Source organism: Schistocerca cancellata, chromosome 1 (assembly GCF_023864275.1).
Source record: "Schistocerca cancellata isolate TAMUIC-IGC-003103 chromosome 1, iqSchCanc2.1, whole genome shotgun sequence".
Classification (NCBI taxonomy): Eukaryota; Metazoa; Arthropoda; class Insecta; order Orthoptera; family Acrididae; genus Schistocerca; species Schistocerca cancellata.
The window spans coordinates 1,099,005,276-1,099,022,616 of NC_064626.1; positions in this window are offsets into that span (position 1 = coordinate 1,099,005,276).

The window sequence follows — 17,341 nt, forward strand, 5'->3', positions numbered from 1 at the left end:
ATTGCAACGCAGTAGTTCGGACAATAATCTTGACATATCCTGCACTAACCAGTGCGCCCAGATCTCCAAACAACAGTGCCCAGTGTTGGACCTGCATGTCGTCATCAGATCCAGTTCAGTATTGTTTGCTTTTCTGGTCAATATGTCGCTTGTAGACCAGTCTCCCATAGACGTCTGTGAAATATAAGTAAATGTACGCAAGGTGTGCATTGACTCAAATTTAATAAACTAGAATAATGCGCAAAAAGCTTGACCCGCCAGGGTAGCCGAGAGTGGTAATGCGCTGCTTCCCAGACTCGGGTAGGCACGCCGGCCCCGGATGGAATACGCCCGGCGGATTAACGACGAGGGCCAGTATGCCGGCCAGCCTGGATGTGGTTTTTAGGCGGTTTTCCACATCCTGCTAGGAGAATACCGGGCTGGTCCCCAAGCTTCGCCTCAGTTACACGACTCACAGACATTTGAAAACGTTAGCACTATTTCATGACTTACACTAGTCGCAGAGAGCTGGGGTACACTACTTCTGTCCCAGGGGGATCGGGGTGGCTGCAGGAAGGGCATCCAGCCACCCTCTGTAATTAACACTGCCAAATCCGTCATAACCAAGCAGACCCCGCATTGGAACGGGACTAAGGCCCAAGAAAGAAAGAAAGTACGCAAAAAGCTTACATTTCTTTAACGCAGATCAAATAGATTTGGTGTTAGCTCAGCGTTTTCAGGCTCATTATGCAGTTTCAAGCATTTTTTCAGTTACCATATTCCAACCAGCCACGTGAGAGTAAAAATTAATAAAAGCGTGCACAGTGATGTCTCTCTGTTTGATTATCTGATCATTTTTTATGATTACCAATGATACATTTCGCACATACGCGCAGACAACTCTGTCGTCATTTCTGCTTAGAGTAGCCATAACACGTATACACGTTATTATGCCGAGGTAGCAATGCCGAATCACTTTGTGGTATTTCACGAAAGCGTGTTGCATATTTACTGGGAATCATAAAACAACTCGAGGCAAGTGGGCGTAGCAAATTATTATTCTCTGAATATCCCCTCATACAGAAGCAGCAGTGTAGCAAACGAATGGTTGTCTGGGAGTAGAATGGATTGTGTGTTTCACCCTCTCCAAGGCTGTGTATGTATATTACGGAACAGCTATCGTGCGTTGTGGTAAATAGTCAGCTGTAACCGATCTGTCACTGCGATATCTACTTCTTTTTTTAATCCTATCAGTCCTATCAATCAATAACAACAAGCAGGGCCAACAATTGTAATGACAAGATTAGGATGTTTTCATTTGTGATAAGGAGAGAATATTGTGGTAGTCATTCCTGTGTATTCGAATGCCTATACCACTATGCGAGCGTTATATTAAAGCAGCATGAGAGACACACTTTTACACTAGACGTGTAAATGAAAGTAAATAAATAAACGCATTTCTGAACACTTGTTCACACTACCTTTTATCCTCCATTTCCAGTCAGCAATCCGTCCCTAAAATTTGTTGGTTTTATTACTGTTCATCCCACATAGTCACAATATCAACGCTACAGAGATATCTAACCAGATCAGTATAACGTATCTTATCTTCAATTTTTTTATTTACCCTTTGCATACAGAAAGAAACAAACATCATTTAATTAATACACTACTGGCCATTAAAATTGCAACACCAAGAAGAAATGCAGATGATAAACGGGTATTCAATGGAGAAATATATTATATTAGAACTGACATGTGATTACATTTTCACGCAATTTGGGTGCATAAATCCTGAGAAATCAGTACCCATAACAACCACCTCAGGATGTAATAACGGCTTTGATACGCCTGGGCATTGAGTCAAACAGAGCTTGGATGGCGTGTACAGGTACAGCTGCCCATGTAGCTTCAACACGATACCACAGTTCATCAAGAGTAGTTACTGGCGTTTTGTGACGAGCCAGTTGCTCGGCCACCATCGACCAGACGTTTTCAATTGGTGAGAGATGTGGAGAATGTGCTGGCCAGGGCGGCAGTCGAACATTTTCTGTGTCCAGAAAGGCCCGTACAGGACCTGCAACATGCGGCTGTGCATTATCCTGCTCAAATGTAGGGTTTCGCAGGGATCTAATGAAGGGTAGAGCCACGGGTCGTAACACATCTCAAATGTAACGTCCACTGTTCAAAGTGCCGTCGGTGCGAACAAGAGGTGACCGAGACTTGTAACCAATGGCACCCCATACCATCACGCCGGGTGATACACCAGTATGGCAATGACGAATACACGCTTCCAATGTGCGTTCACCGCGATGTCACTAAACATGGATGTGACCATCATGATGCTGTAAACAGAACCTGGATTCACCCGAAGAAATGACGTTTTGCCATTCGTGTACCCAGGTTCGTCGTTGTGTACACCGTTGCAGGAGCTCCTGTCTATGACGTATCGTCAAGAGTAACCGCAGCCATGGTCTCCGAGCTGATAGTCCATGCTGCTGCAAAGGTCGTCGCACTGTTCGTGCAGATTGTTGTTGTCTTGCAAATGTCCTCATCTTTTGACTCAGGGTTCGAGACGTGGCTGCACGATCCGTTACAGTCATGCGGATAAGATGCCTGCCATCTCGACTGCTAGTGATACGAGGCCGTTGGGATCCAGCACGGCGTTCCGTATTACCCTCCTGAACCCACCGATTCCATATTCTGCTAACAGTCATTGGATCTCGACCAACGCGAGCAGCAATGTCGCGATACGATAAACCGCAATCGCGATAGGTTCCAATACGACCTTTATCAAAGTGGGAAACATAATGGTACGCATTTCTCCTCCTTACACGAGGCATCACAACAACGTTTCACCAGGCAGCGACGGTCAACTGTTGTTTGTGTATGAGAAATCTGTTTGGAAACTTTCCTCATATCAGCACGCTGTAGGAGTCGCCACTGACGCCAACCTTGTGTGAATGCTCTGAGAAGCTAATCATTTGCATATCACAGCATGTTCTTCCTGTCGGTTAAATTTCGCGTCTGTAGCACGTCTTCTTCGTGGTGTAGCAATTTCAATGGCCAGTAGTGTAGATTTATTGCTAAACAGTTATATATGTTGTATCTTGTATGAGGGTAGACTTCACTACTGCCAGTGTAAACTGTGCATCGACTGTAGCAGGTTTTTACACCTTCCAGGTGTCAGGCGTCAGGCGCTGGGCATCATGCATAATTCGCCAAGTTTCATGCGTCATGTGACATGCGTCATGATTTACCTGTCACCTGTGTTTGATACGTCACTGAGCTTGCAAATTGTGCAGTAATATTTAATTTCAAACCTCATTGTCCTTCTGGAGCAATTCAACAAGCCACACACAGAAAGTAAGACGTCCGGCAATGGCAAAAATGATATCTGTTGTTAATGAGAATGTGACGTTCACTGTTAGGCCAGGCGCTTTGACAACCTAAAAAAAAAAATTCCGGCCAATCGGAGGACAGGCAGCCACGAAGGCCTGTGTATATCACTTGGGTTGATTTAATAATGGTAAAATATTTGACGGATAGGTAGTTTGCAAAGTAATGGGATGCAATTAATTATTTTCATCGTGTTTTGATTCCAAATAAATCATAAGAAAAACAGCAAATTCCGTTTCACGTTGGCTTATAAAACAACATAAGAAGGAAACCATTCGCTCGGGCGAACCCGGTACCTGGCCTGGCTGCCGAACGTCACCGCTGCTCAGATGTTTGTCCGACATAAATATTCTTATGGAATCCCGCAAGTTTTCGTTCATTAAATTCTCCAGTTACTCTTACGTTACTGCTTCATCCGTGTGTAACGACCTATAACTAATCACTTATCCAAAATACTGCACTCTCCTTGAAGACAATGACCTCCTTCATTTTCTTGCATTTTCTTTTGCATGCAGAAAAACAAACATAGTGTAAACAATAGAGTTACTACTAAATGATATACATATTGTCCTATGTATAATGGTAAACTTTGTTACTGCTAGTGTAAATTGTTCATTGATTGCAGAAGGCTGTTACATGAGTCATTCCTTCGAACAACGAAAAGCCTAAACTCGTCCCACCTCTTTCTTTTAAAAATATTGTAAATGTACTGCAAATAGGCGGCTGTGGCATCCGTATCATGTTGTGATGATCTTACTGTATTGTTCATTGCATAAGTTCGTTTCTAGTCTTCATTTTTGCACACGTAACTAAAGAACTCATAGCAGTAACTTTACTAGTTTCTCAAGGTTGTTTTTTTTTCTAAAGACAGTAATCCCTAACAATGAAACTCAACTAGAAAATATATGCTGTTGGTGGAATTCACTATATTACCATGTAACAGACATCTTTGCACACTCGTGTTTTCATTTATCTCCTTGATCTGGAGTAATAACTACCCATAGTGAAATCTGACAGGAATTCAAATAGTACAGCGAAAAAAATCTATTAGTACTAGATAAAACTGGTGGCTAGAACTTTTGTCTCTATTGTGTTACTTACTAATCTTAACATACACACATCAACAAAAGTTTTGCATCACCTCGGTTCCGGAACCTGCACAGAAAATCGGAACAGAGTTCAACATAAGTATCATTCCTGCCCTTTTTTATTGCTCATGAAAACCACACATTGCCTGCTGTACCCCTCACAGTTGGTGGTCCAGATTACCTCTAATACCCAGTAGCACGTCCTCTTGCATTGATACATGCCTGTATTCGTCGTGGCATAGTATCCACATGTTCATCAAGACACTGTTGGTCCAGATTGTCCCACTCCTAAACAGCGATTTGGAGGAAAACCCTCAGAGAGGTTGGTGATTCACGTCGTCCATAAACAACCCTTTCATCCATCCCAGGCTTGTCCGATAGGGTTCATGTCTGGAGAATATGCTGGCCGCTCTAGTCGAGCGATGTCATTATCCTGAATGAAGGCATTCACGAGATGTGTACGACGGGGGCGCGAATTGTCGTCCATGAAGACGAATGCCTCGCCAATATGCTGCTGAAATGGTTGCACTATCGGTCTGAGGATGGCATTCACGTATTGTACAGCCTTTATGGCGCCTTCCATCACCACCAACGGCTTACGTCGGCCCCACGTAATGCCACACAGCAGGGAACCTCCACCTTGTTGCACTTGCTGGTGTTCAGCCTGACAGGGTTGCCTCCAAACATGTCCCCGACGACTGTCTGGTTGAAAGCATATGCGACACTCATTGATGAAGAGAACGTGATGCCAATCCTGAGCGGTCCATTCGGCATGTCGTTGGCTCCATCTGTACCGCACTGCATGGTGCCGTGGTTTCAAAGATGGACCTTCGCATGGACGTCGGGAATGAAGTTGCTCATCATGCAGCCTATTGCGCACAATTTGAGTCATGACACGACGTCTTTTGGATGCACGTGAAGCCTTATTTAACATGGTGGCGTTACTGTCAGGGTTCCTCCGAGACACAAACCGTAGGTAGCGGTCACCCACTGCAGTAGTAGCCCTTGGGCGGCCTGAGCGAGGCATGTCATCGACAGTTCCTGTCTCTCTCTGTATCTCCTCCATGTCCGAACAACATCGTTTTGGTTCACTCAGGGACTACTGGACACTTCCCTTGTTGAGAGTCCTTCCTGACTCAAAGTAACAATACGAACGCAATCGAACGGCGGTATTGACCGTCTAGGGATGGTTGAGCTACAGACAACACGAGCCGTGTACCTCCTTCCTGGTGGAATGACTGGAACTGATCGGGTGTCGGACCCCCCTCCGTCTAATAGGCTCTGCTCATGCATAGTTGTTTACATCTTTGGGAGGGTTTAGTGACGTCACTCAACAATCAAAAGGACTGTGACTGTGATACAATATCCACAATCAAAGTCTACCTTCAGGAGTTCTGAGAACTGGGGTGATAGAAAACTTTTTTTATGTGTGTAGTTGAACCTCCATGGTATCAGCAGCACATCTACATTTTCTTTAACCCACTCACTAATACCTTTCATGAAGTAACTGCAAATGATACTGTGCTATGGATCCAGTTAGTCTGGAAACATTCGGTTTAAAACAGTAAAATCAAGAAATGAGTCACTGCGCTTGACTCTATGTCAAGCCTTGTAGATACAACATAACTCAGAATACGATATAAATGCTACTCATTGAAACTGCTTGTCCTACAAGACTAGCTCTCTAGCATTGTTCTCACCATAAAGCTACTGCTCCTTTATGATGCAGCAGTACAAAGAACTCAGTAACCATTGAATCCTCATCCACAGTACTGTGTCAGTGGTGATTCAACATTAACCGTTTGTGAGAACCTACATCCAGACTTTGGTAGAGCACTGTCATCTCCAATATAAAATCAGTGGGCGCAATCACACTACTGCGATCGCAATCCAGCATCTGAAACGCTATTTCCTTTGCAGCAAATTGACTGACTAGTGCAAAACCCGGGCAGTGAAAGGCCACATTGTGCATGATTCTACTTTCAAACTAGCATGTATGCCGCTGTTGCTATTAGACTGAGAATGATGTGCTTTTATCACTTGAAAACTTATCTGCAGGAGCGCTCCAAGCAAAACTTACTCCCTATGGTCTTCTAAAACTGGTGTGTGTGTGTGTGTGTGTGTGTGTGTGTGTGTGTGAGGGGGGGGGGGCAGCATGTCCCATACACCACTTACTTTCACTTTGTATGCGTTTAATGCTTATGTAAGTGATGCAAGTAAGGTCGTGTAATTCGATTATTACAATGTCGACAAGAAAAATATTAACAGTTTGCTCTGTATCAATTATGTGCATGTGGTGTTGTAAATTATAAATCAGATAATAACAGTGCCTGTTCAAACTGCAAGTTAATTTGCTAGCTGCTGAGAGAAAGGTTCATTGGGAAGTAGCAAAGCTGACTGGGAGTAAATAACATCAGTGGTTTGATCATTGCATTGTAGTACAATACTTCACAAACAACCACGTTCTATAAGCGTTAATTTCAGCATCTATTACATCGAATCCAAGAGGTGTAAACACATACACTGGAATGCCGTTCATAAACTCAGCGTCCATGGATGTGATGGCTCAACACTTACACTCATTGATACAGTGTGATGACAGCTAATGATACATTGCTCAGCTTGGTCCGTAGTCACACTGTTGTTGCACAGATACTCAGAACACTAGAATGTTGTAGGTAAATGTTTGTATTCTCTGAAGTTAATTCAATCATTGCCTCACCTTGCAGATCAACTACTGAAATATTAAGTCCAATCATAGTAGCTTTAGTAGGAACATGAGATGGATCATAAGCATCCATCATTTTATCTGTGTACTCATCATGCCTCATAGATAGTCCCATGCATCTCACAAATACTGCAGTTTACACCTGACATATTGCGCATTTTCTATCTCTATAAGTACTTCAAAGCTGTTCTTGGGTGCTAGGCCTACATTTACATATTGAGACCGACTCATAGATAGCTTATTCATACTGGTGAACGGCAGCACTCTGCGAGACTTGCGTTCATGCTGTGCCATGACACGGTCAGATGAGACCAGGATTAGAAGGACGGGATGACATCCTAAGGGATGTAACTGTGGGAAAATCTAAGATCATCGTTTAGCATTGATCTTGCGCTTGTTGCAGCTGCTGCGCTGTTGCTGTGGAATGGCCTAGCAGTACCAGACATCCTGTGAACTGTGATCTGTAGCGATAGTAGTACCAAGGCCCTAAGTATACCAACATATGCACATAACAGCAATAATAATGATAATACACTACTGGCCATTAAAATTGATACACCAAGAAGAAATGCAGATGATAAACGGGTATTCAATGGACAATTGTATTATACTAGAACTGACATGTGATTACATTTTCGCGCAATTTGGGTGCATAGATCCTGAGAAATCAGTACCCAAAACAACCACCTCTGGCCGTTATGCCTTGATACACCTGGGCATTGAGTAAAACAGAGCTTGGATGGCGTGTACAGGTATAGCTGCCCATGGAGCATCAACACGATATCACAGTTCATCAAGAGTAGTGACTGGCATATTGTGACAAGCCAGTTGCTCGGCCATCATTGACCAGACGTTTTCAATTGGTGAGACATCTGGAGAATGTGCTGCCCAGGGCAGCAGTCGAACATATCCTGTATTCAGAAAGGCCTGTACAGGACCTGCAACATGCAATCGTGCATTATCCTGCTGAAATGTAGGTTTTTGCAGGGATCGAATGAAGGGTAGGGCCATGGGTCGTAACACATCTGAAATGTAACGTCCACTGTTCAAAGCACCGTCAATGTAAACAAGAGGTGACAGAGACGTATAACCAATGGCACGCCATACCATCACGCTGGGTGATATGCCAGTATGGTGATGACGAATGCACGCTTCCAATGTGCGATCACTGTGATGTCGCCAAACACAGATGGGACCATCATGATGCTGTAAACAGAACCTGTATTTAGCCGAAAAAATGACGTTTTGCCATTCATGCACCCAACTTCATCGTTGAGTACACCACTGCAGGCGGTCCTGTCTGTGATGTAGCGTCAAGGGTAATTGCAGCCATGGTATCCGATCTGATAGTCCATGCTACCACAAACGTTGTCAAACTGTTCGTGCAGATGGTTGTTGTCTTGCTAACATCCCCATCTGTTGACTCAGGGATCGAGACGTGGCTGCACAATCCATTACAGCCATGTGGATAAGATGCCTGTCATCTTGACTGCTAGTGATACGAGGCCATTGGGATCCGGCACAGCGTTCCGTATTACCCTCATGGACCCACCGATTCCATATTCTGCTAACAGTAATTTGCACCTCGACCAACGCGAGACACGATCAACCACAATCACGATAGGCTGAAATCCGACCTTTATCAAAGTCAGAAACGTGATGGTAGACATTTCTCCTCCTTACACAAGGCATCACAACAACGTTTCACCAGACAACGCCGGTCAACTGCTGTTTGTGTACAAGAAATCAGCTGGAAACTTTCCTCACGTCAGCACGTTGTAGGTGTCGCCACTGGCGCCAATCTTGTGTGAATGCTCCGAAAAGCTAATCATTTGCATATCACAGCTTCTTCTTCCTGTCGGTTAAATTTCGTGTCTGCACCACGTCGTCTTTGTGATGTAGCAATGTTAATGGCCAGATGTGTATTATTAATAAGAGATATATCATCAGAAAACTTACCAGTAGTACCATTCTTCCACCCAGCTGATCACAGCTGCTGACAGCTCTACGTTGGGACAGCAAATGATGATGCACACACAGTCAACCTATTACAAAGCTGGAAGCTGAGTTTGCACGTCATTGGCTGAAAATTGGGAGCGTTCAGGGCTAGTGGTGCTTCATGAAAATTACAAAATTGTGGGGCGTGGGGATTCTGTCCTCCTCACCTTTGGCATTGGCATGTGGTCAGTTGCCATGATTTCTGGAATGTTTCTGGAATGATCTTGGAGCAAAGGAAGCGCTGTTACTGCTGTCAGAGAAATAGAACATGTGCAAATGTCGCAGCTGTAATACTGACACCACAAAAAAGGTGCTAACAGATGCTGAGTCAGCATTGTTTGGCCAGAACTTGCAGTGCACTACTACTGTATTCTGATGTCGCATGTCTCCAGTAAGGTACCAGAATTTTCGAATCCATGCCATGTATAACCTATGCTATATTTTGTTTGAAAAGAGTACCTACACATTATTAAGCCAGTGCTCATTAGGCTACTGTTTTATTAGTTGTTATATAACATTATGTTCGCCAGCTGTCAGTAATAAGTGTCGGTTCGAAGACACTAAGAATTTTTCGTTAGATCTCTTTCAGAACTGCTGTGAAACATTGACAGTAAACGTCTTAATGAGATTATTGATGGAGCGGACAAGGCAGCGATACATGCAAGCTCAGTGAGGAATGAAGAGTCACCCTGGCCGCCTTAATGTCACGATTAATGTCCTTATGACTGAGCAATACGACGACACCTCAACGAATGTCTTTCGGATTAGCCTCTATTAATTTCTTCCAACGCAATCAGAGGCATTCCAAGTATTCTGCAGAACACCAGTAAGGCCGACAGAACGCTTGAACCTAAGTTACACATCACTACACAAACAGCGTTATTAGAGAAAAAGAGTCTCAGTCTTTCAGTACTGGCACATTTGCGATAACTTACGAATGTATTCAAGATGGAGGCTTTATGTAATAGGCATTTCGGATTATGTTCAACATACAGTTTTATTCTGACGCTAATGTTTAGGTGGGAGTAGTTAGGGTAAGCTCCAAATAAGTTGTAATTTTGCAAACACACCTGAAAACTTAGTTTTATATTTTTTATTTTTCCTAAAGTTTACCTGTTATCGAGGTGACGCTGTACCAGGATTCTGGAGGAAAGACTAATAGTTTTGCGTTCAGCCGCTGAGATCGCTACAAAAGGAACTGGATGAGGAATGGAATGGAAAATTTCTGTTTTGAGAACTGATTCTGAGATTTGCTTCAACCGGTTTAAAGAAAACACAAAAGATCCAAACCTGGCTAACAGCAGTTGGATTTTGTCCCCAATCCAAAAGCAAGTCCAATGAGTTAAACATTCCGCCAACCTCCTCGGTGATTCGGAATTAGTTTTTAACGTTTTCTAAGATTTACATAAATCACTTCGTGAGATACCGTAACTATTTATTTTGCAGTTCGAGCTTTTAATCCGTCTAAAATGACTATGACGTCGCATAGACGTTAACGTTCGAAACTGACGCTGTTCTTACAGGACATTAACTGGATCTCCAGCCTGTGCCAGTGTTTTTTTTTTCAATTCTGATAAAAAAATTTGTAAGTGGGATTAGAAAGTAATGCTAATCACAGAGAGTACCGCCCGCGAGGCACAATGGGGTAATTTGTCTCCTTTGATCGCACATGCGCAGAATATCGCCCGATACCCGATACCGCGAGCGGGACAGGTCGCTGTGATTGATGCATCCAGCGGCCCATCAATCTTCCACGAATTCTGTACGAGGACGCCGGTTTCTCATCTACAGTTTAATAGCAAGCTATGTAGCCAATCTCCGAAAGCTGACGTGCTATCATTGGAATTTGATCAAACATTTTTAGTGAATAGGATATTTTAGTGAATAGGATATTCCAATGACATTTTTGTCGATTTTTTTCAGATTAGAAGACGATTTTTAGTGAATCATCAAGAGCTAAGTAACGGCAAGTTTGAATAAGACAATTATGGGTGTCAGTAACTTTTTAATTTATGCCAGTACGTGTTTCAATGCTTCATACCGCCATCTTCAGATGAAAAATTAAGAGTTAAATTCTTAGTAGGGTCTATAGTATTACTTTTCCTCAAAGATGTGTAACAACTCTTGTTCAGTTAAGAGCACGTACAACGAAAAGCAGTATGCAACATCAGTTTGGTTCTACTTCACCTCGAACTGTGAAACACTTGGTCTGCTGCTGTGAAGAGGCATCTGTGGGCCTCACTTATACCAAGAATGTTGCTAAGTAATTCTACATTTGAAGATGATGGCATAAACCGCCATCCGTTTTGGCGTAAACCATGAAAGCGGTTAGTGGTTTAAAAAATAAGAGACAGTCGCAGAAAACTGTTATGTTTCCGTATAGCTATCTTTTATTGGATAATGGGACACAGCTTATATTTATGTGTACTGATGATGTTCTGCAACCAGACATAACATAGACGGTAAGGTATGTGGAGTTCTGTGGACGCCCATGGTTTGTGGTCCTGTTATTACAAAATCGTGATGGGTCCCGTTGAAAATGTGGCCACTCTCTGTCGTAGAGGGGCCTGAAGATGGTGGACTGTATCATCGAAACCGTCTGCAGTTCAGTGAAATAAATACCCACAGATGTTGGTGGCATTGTTGCTACATACTTTTTACTTGCGTTTAAATAACAGATGTAGTCCTCATGACACCGTCCTTTATGAACGAAATAATTCTAATGTCAAGAAACGTTTCAACAGTAGCAATCTGTAGAAGCATTACATATTTTTTTGTAACATCCCATCGACAAAGAAGTCACTGGAAACAAAAGACACTTTTCAATGATATCGTATTAGCCTTTGCAGGCACATAATCCTGAAATTCGCCTTAAACGTTACAGGAACTTCAGGGAAGATGTAAATCTGCATGGCGGAACGACGATTTCAACTGCTGTCTTTCCAAATACGAGTCGCCTTACCAGTGCGTCACCTCAGTTTAGAATTACCTTAAAACCAGAGCAGTGACTGTGTTTAGAACATATTGCGTAAATTGAAGATGGAAGGGGGTGAAAGGAAAAGCAAAGAAGAACACTCATAGATATTTCGTCCTCACATATATACCTATATTTGATACTAGTAGACCTTTTGGCAGGGAATACTCTTTTCATATCTGACAGCGTTTTATATCATCTTTTCATCTTACACCATGCTTTCAGGATAACGGAATTCCTTTTCTTCGTGTATTAATTCATCCATAAGTTTGATTTTAAGTTTGTCGCCAGCCTAATTTGTAGTAGCCCTTATCGTCTCCGTCAGTCAGTGTATTGTATCAATCAACTAGACACGCCCCTATTAAAAAAAACAAACTATAATACTTCCACAGTATCGCCTGTGATAGCAATGTCATCAGCGAATGTTATTATTTATTTCCACTATCTTTGACAGTCTCCAACATGGCTGTTAGCAACCTCTGTGAGTAGGTTTCCAATTAATAAAGTGCACAGCCAATTAGTGGTGGAGTGACTGATTGGCTGCATACTTTATTAAATGGAAACATACTCACAGATGCTGCAAATTGACGTGTTCAATATTGCCAAATATCTGCCCAAGCATCCAAGGCTGTAACAAAATACGAGCATAAGGTCGTCACGAGAAGTAACAGATTTACATTCAAAATTGAGAGCCCAATATCATTTGTTGCTGAGAAAATTTTTTTTTAGTAAATCCTTGTTCTTCTGAGGAAGATAGCTTTAGAGGTATCGAAACCTGGATTAAGTCTAAAAATTAATTCCGACAACTGGTTCGATGTGTAGTTTATTAGTTGGAGGCATTCAATTTGTATTTTAATCTCACCCTTGAACACTTCATTCATTTCCACCATTGCTTATTCGATGTAATGGTTGAACAGTGGGGATCAGCACTTGTCTATAGTCCTTCCTTTTCTGTTGTTCCCTTTTCGCTGCTGAAAGAACTGAACTTTATCCGTCTTTCCCTATAGCTTACTCCAATATCGCTGCGAATTTCAAAAAACCTTGCATCATATAACGTTGCCTAACGCCTCTTTTAGGGCGATAAATGCTACGGAATTGCTTTAATTTTCTTTAAGGCAGCCTTCGTTATGAAGGATCACATCGGTAATGTCTTCTGCGCATCCTTGTACTTGATTGATCCTCAACTTCGTTTTCCATTCTTTTGTGTGTAGTATCACCGCAATCAACTTCTGCTCGTTAATATCCTAAATCCATACGATTGTTTCTAAAGGAGGTGTAGATCTGATCATGTAGTAACTACTCAGCGCAGTCAGAACTGAGCTTCTATTTGTAACCAGTTAGAATAAAATCAAAACTTTCGTGAAATCTTATTCATTAGCAGCAGGCAGTTGACTGTCGTAAATAGTGCAGAATATTACTTTCATACGTAGTAGTCAACCTACCATTATTTCGTTTACGCCAAACTGGCGTGGCTTCTCGGCACGCTCTTTTCGTACTGTCTTTCACTCATCATTTTCTGCAAAGCCATAACCTCTGTCTTTAGATAGTTTTGAAGCCGTCCTCCACCTTTTTCTAACTCCTGCTCATCATTTCACATGTATCAAACCACTACACCGAATATCCCGTAGAACTCGTTTTGTATATCCTAATGTTGTACATTGTTTCCTCCTTTGCTCTTTTCACCGAGATGTGCAAGTCTTCTTGCGTGCCTTAGCACTTACCACACTAACCTGTCTCTTCTTCTACGACAGCTCTTCAGATATTCTCATGCCTGTTGTTTTTAGCGACTCTTCATTCCGTACCATCTTTTAAGATTAAAGTTTTGACATTATTGGACAGCATCACATTTCCAATGCGTCCAGTTTCTTCCTCTCTTAATAGCTCACCGCCCATATTCCACTTCCATTCAGTGTAGCGTTCGAGATGTACATATTCTAGAAGATTTTCCTTAATTCCATATTAACCGGCCCCTTTTATTGAAGAAAGCTCTCTCTGTGTGCAACAGGGCTCTCCTTTGCACCTACCATATATGTGTTTTGATTGCCTGGATAGGATAATTAATTTACTTCTTCTTCTGTTATTTCATTAACGAGTTTAATATCAACTCTGTTCTCAATTGTGCTGATGAGCATCAGCTCCCTTTTCGTGTGACTCTGCGGACTTTCCCGGCGTATTAACAGATCAAATTCTTGTCAGGTCTTCAGCGGGATCAAACTGACATCTGCACACAATACTTCTGCGGTCCACCTGCCTGCCATCATGAGGAGGGAAAAGCTAAGCCGCTCTCGCCGATAACTGATTCAAACCGTGAACGACGGAACCTTTACATGCAGTGAAAATACAAAAACGCGCGCGCTGAGATAATGCGCAAGAGCTCAGACCTCGCTACTCCTCCTGGCGCAAGAAGAGTTGCAGCGCCTCCAGTGGAGAATACTGTCCGAAAATGATATATCGTTAAAAATTAACACTCACAGACCGTAAACCAGTTTTTCATATCTGATAACAAAGGATTCCAAGTTTTAATTGTCTGGTATCCATTATCACGGTTAATAATATTTTCGGTTAGTCTGATATCGACGAATTCTTTTAAAACACAATCCCAGGAGAGAAGTTTGCAACCACTTGGGTCTCATTGTATGTCCCTCTGCAAGACAGTGTTCAGCCACCGCAGATTTGTGAGGTTGTGATAATCGCATATCGCATATGGCAGTGATATTCAACACATCTGTCACTGACGGTACTAATAGTTTGGCTTGTATATATTTTACCGGACTCACATGTATTTTTTGTAAACTCCGGGATTCCTTGAACTGAAGTAGTCCTTAACAGAGCCAAGAAGTGCTCTAATGTTAGCTGCCGAACGACACACACATCTGATTTCATATTTCTTCGAAATCCTACCTATCTTGGCAGACACGTTCCCAGAATATGGAAGGAAAAACACAGAACTATAAGTGTCTTCAACTTGTTAAGGTAATGGTCCAAATTCAAATCCACGTCGAATATGTCTGTCCGTATAGCCGTCATTATTAAAGACGTCCTTAAGATGATGCAGCTCTTGTGCTATATTCCCATCATCCGGGATAGCATGATCTTTTTTGACGAAGGCCCGTAGGACTTCTGCACGTTGAGACAGTGGATGACAGCTGGTAGCATGTAATTTACTGTCAGTATTTGTCGGTTTTCTGTTAACTCTCTGTCCAGGAGTACCGTCATTTCTTTTATAAACCAGTACATCCAAAAAGGGGTAACTTCCCTTCCTTTTCAATCTCCATCGTGAATTTGATGTTAGGATGAAGAAGATTAAAATGGTCTATGTGGCCAAACAAGAAACTCAACATACCTCAAAAAACAACTAGGCTTCAAAAAAGATGTCTTCAGAGCCATTTCCTCAAAGTCCTCCATAAAAAGATAAGCGACTATGGGGGATAAACAACTCCCCATGGCCACAACGTCAGTCTGTTCAAAATATTTGTTGTTGAATAAAACGTAGCTGGATGTCAGAACATGACGGCAGAGTTTGTCATTTCCATATCTAGTTTTTCATTACCTAAAGTCAATGACTTCAAGAGGAACCCGAGTAAAAGGAGACACCGCGTTGAAACTGCCAAGTAAGTCAGAGGGACCAAGACGAAGTGACATTAAACGCAAAATAAAATCCATGGAATTGGAAATATGACGTGCACATTTATCCATATGAGGGCTGAAGACCTACGCTAAATATGTTGCAAAGTTGTAAGTGGCACACCCAAATTACTAACAACCGGGCATAACGGGACCCCTTCTTTACGTGCCTTCGGCAATCTGTATAATCTAGGTGTAACGGCCGTACCAGGACGAAGGTTTTAATTATGTCCTCAAGTAATGCTCTCTTCTTTAGAAGTGAAGTCATTGTCCATTTTATGCTATCTGTGGGATCGTTCTGAAGTATAAAACACGACGGGTCCTTAAGTAAATCATACATCTAATTCACATAATCGGCCTTGGAGATTAAAATTATGGCGTTGCCTTTGTCTGCTGGTAAAGGGTCCCCTTCAATAGAACGAATAGCTGCAGCGGAAATATTGTGTGCAGATGAGAGTTTGATTCCGCTGAACATCCGACAATCATCTGAACTCCCTCATATGTTTGTTGGTAGTTCAATCTTCGACAAAGTACGCAGTCTTTTGCGTCTCACAGACCTGGGTTTCCTACATTCGGTGAGAAGGGTTATGTCGTCTGCAAACTTTAGTATTTATGCATTTACTAATGCGATCTCTTTTTTTCTCTTTTTGCTTCTTGTAAGTGGTGTCTCTGTGCTTCAGACTGTCTCATCGTAGGGTTGTTAACAATTTATTCCAATTAACACTGTTGCACGTTGTATCAAACATTCTCGGACTTCTTTCCCGGCCTTTTCAGGGTAGAACATCAAGCTTTCGATGATTACTTCCGTCATCTTCGTCAGGACTAACTGTCTGTCAAAACTGCCAGCGCATGCCCAGTCTGTAGCAGCGAAGTTCAAGCCTTGCGGTCACGCCTCCACTATGAATAACGCTTGTTGAAATATATCGTCTCGGCTTTGATGGCTCTCTTGGAGGTTAGTGCAGTGTTTGACTGTCAAAACTGCTGCTGTGGGGGCCTTATATAGACCGCTTTTGAGTGGTCGGTAAATACGTAGTTCTGTGGCATGTGATATCTACGTCTGCGCTCTCATAGGAGCGTAAACATTGCGATGAATCACTCTGCCTCTGCTCTGCGTCAAGAGCTCGCTTCCATGCACCCTAAGATTATATCCGCTGTAACGGTCGAAGTTTCTACAGTCTTTAATTACAAAATCCCAGTTTATAAGAGCCTGGGACAAAACTTTTGTTTCGTCAAACGGTATTTTGTGTTCGTTTGTGAGGCTGTGTTGAATAACTACAGATTTCTCCAGTTCTCTAGTTTTAACGTGCCGTTGATGTTTTGCACAGCGGTTGGAAACAGTGCGTATCAGACCGACGTAACGGCTACTGCAATCGCAAGGAGTATTATTAATCCCTGGGATTTACAGGCCGAGGCGTAGCATCTCCTTTATGTACACTCATGCTCATAAATTAAGGATGACTGCAGAATGTGGTGCCACACAAGGTGGCACTACACAAAACTGGCGTTAATAGCATAGGCACATAGGGAACATACACGACACAGATTTGTAAG